A 2,767-nucleotide genomic window follows, 5' to 3' on the forward strand; every position below is an offset into this window, starting at 1 on the left:
AGACACAGAAGCTTTTTGATCAGTCTGAGCTGCCGTAGAACAAACTCTGACTACAGTCATGTTTTCTTGTTTCAACAGCTGAACGTGAGCTTTCTAACCACAGCTCCTCGTTGTGTTCACTTAATTGTTCAGAGTCAATGACACAACATGATGTCATGATACATTAAACTCTGGAGGTGGAGGTCTATGTTGCCTTGAGTGTGAATGATGAATGATTTTATAGTGTTTATCTAATATTGTATCATAACTAAACATATTTTAAATGGCACGTTAATAAAGTTAAAGTAAAGGTTGCTACACTGTAAAAAGGATAGCAAGTGAGCAAGTGAAATATATTGAAATGAGTAAAGTTCACTTGCATTACCTCATTTTCAGCAGAAACAATTGCAACCCAAAATAATGTAATAAAATCTCCCCAAATCTGTTGGGCCTGTGCTGCAAAGTGCGCATGTGCAAACGTTTGTTCTGGGCTGCAGGCCAGGGTTGGATTAATTGGTGTTCGCCAGTGTCGGTGTGCCATCGGGGTTAAAGTTAAGATTAATGTTTTGTTGTGCATCCTGGAAAGAATGAAAGTGGTTATATATTTATTAGTCAGATTTATTGTCTGTATGTGACAAGACATTTAAATGTGTAGCCCTCTCTTGGCGGTTACACTGGCTGACTTTCCTGAATATTAGGACGTAAATGAACACGAGCAGGCTCATGTTGTTGATTTGAATTTATTTTTATTTGAACATCTTGAATTCCCAAAAGGCTGCACGGTGGTGCAGTGGTTAGCGCTGTCGCCTCACAACTAAAAGGTTCCCAGTTTGAGTCCCAGTACAAACTAAGTGTACTCGATTTTGCATGTTCTCCCCGTGCATGCGTGGGTTCCCTCCGGGTACTCCGGCTTCCTCCCACAGTCCAAAGACATGCTCGTTAGGTTCACTGGTGACTCTGCATTACCCGCGAATGTGAAAACTAGCCTCTGTGTCAAAAGTTATTATTATTACTCATCTTTATTAAGTAGTCGGTTGTTTAATCTATTTAGAAATGTTAACTACATTTTGCCCAATTTAGTTTAGTGTATCATAGTTATTAAATTCAGGTACTCTTCACTCAAAACATAGAATAAAATTCACTCAATCATATAAAGTGCAAATTGTGACCCCAAATTGTTGTCACACATAAAAACTATTTTATAAGGATTCAATGTATGAATTAATTATATTAAAAAATAACTTAACATGAGACTAAAAAGCATTTCACTGCTCTCTCTGGTTCTAAGTTTATAAGCACATCAAACAATTATGTTACACACCTTCAGGATATGACAGTTCTTAAAAAGGTGCACGAGACAGAAGAAGCCGACAGTATGCTTAGTGTCATACAGTGAAAAGTCCCTTCCTTTCTTTTGTATGTCCCTTTTTTGTTTTAAAGCTGCCCAAGAAGTGTTAAAATCTAACAAGTTAATCAAAAAATAAATCAGATAACAGCTCTGCTTACAGCTTTTAAGACACGTCAGATGTGTGAAAAACTCCAGCCAAGCCTGTGGTTGTCTAATGTGTTCCCAAAGTAAATTTACTTCCATTACACCTACCTGCACCTACACGCAAACTGATATATCTAACTTTTTGAAAATATTTAAACCACAAAATGTGATATTTGCTAAAGCTGTAGATACATATCTCAAACTAAATTGCTATCAATTGATAAAATTGAAGAGAAGCCATCAAATCAGATTGTAACATAAACGCTGCACATTTCTGCTCTTTATTCCGAGAAATATCATGTATCATATAGGACATATTACCTACTTGTACTTTTGTCTCATCAGGCAGACATGTAAGGTGAACACGAAACAAGGTAAGAGTACATTTGATGGAAAACGGAGCGAGCCATCATGTAAAATAGTCCCTCTGCTGCATGCCGTTTTTCTAATCAGCGCCTGAGCACCATCTCGCCTCCTGTGGGTTTAATACGACTTTGCCCCCCCCCCGTCTCCGTCAGGCAGCTCAGACCCACAGCGAATGAGCTTTTCCAAATGCTGTTTGCGAGGTCGCTTCTGTTTGTGTGCAATTGGGTGCCCGGCTCGCCTGTTTGGTGATAGGAAAGGGGCCGCTGTCTGCACCTCTTCTGACGACCTCACGGTGTGTGACTGCGGGACGATGTCGGGGCATTGTAATGTGTTGACAAGCGCAGATTGAAAAGCAGCGAGGCCAGGCGGCAATCCTGCAATCTAGAGAATGGGACTAAATTATAGAGATAATCCTGTCCACGTTCATATCTCTGCCAGTCATTCTCTCTCTGCCGCCGTCTGTCTCGCTCCGTCTCTGTTTCTTCGCTCCAGGTTTAGTGCAGCCCTGACGCAGACAACATGTGTCAACAAATCAGTCTGTTAGGAGCCCAGTGAGCACTGATTTGTAGATTTGCAGGTGATATGATATCTAGGGATCCAGGTTTCAACCAGGCTTATATTTCATGGAAAATGAGTGTTGTTACATTGAATTCAGACGAGTGATTTCAGCTGAACATTAGGTGGATGGAGCAGGCTGTGAAACACTCTCCGCTGACTGACGTGTTCTCATAAAACAATAAAAAAAATTGTTGCTTTCAAAAGTTACCCAAAGGTGAGTTTTCTCATCAGCAGGACAACGATAAAGCCAGACTCAACAACAGCAACGTCATGCTACTGCCGCCTTTGCTTCCAAGAGAAGGATGCCATTATTCAGCTTGTCACACGACGTCCTTGTCAGAAAAACATGAACATAGGATATAAAACCCTCCC

Source organism: Semicossyphus pulcher, unplaced genomic scaffold (genome assembly GCF_022749685.1).
Source record: "Semicossyphus pulcher isolate SPU_LCO1_2020_fin unplaced genomic scaffold, fSemPul1.0.p SCAF_1, whole genome shotgun sequence".
NCBI lineage: Eukaryota > Metazoa > Chordata > Actinopteri > Labriformes > Labridae > Semicossyphus > Semicossyphus pulcher.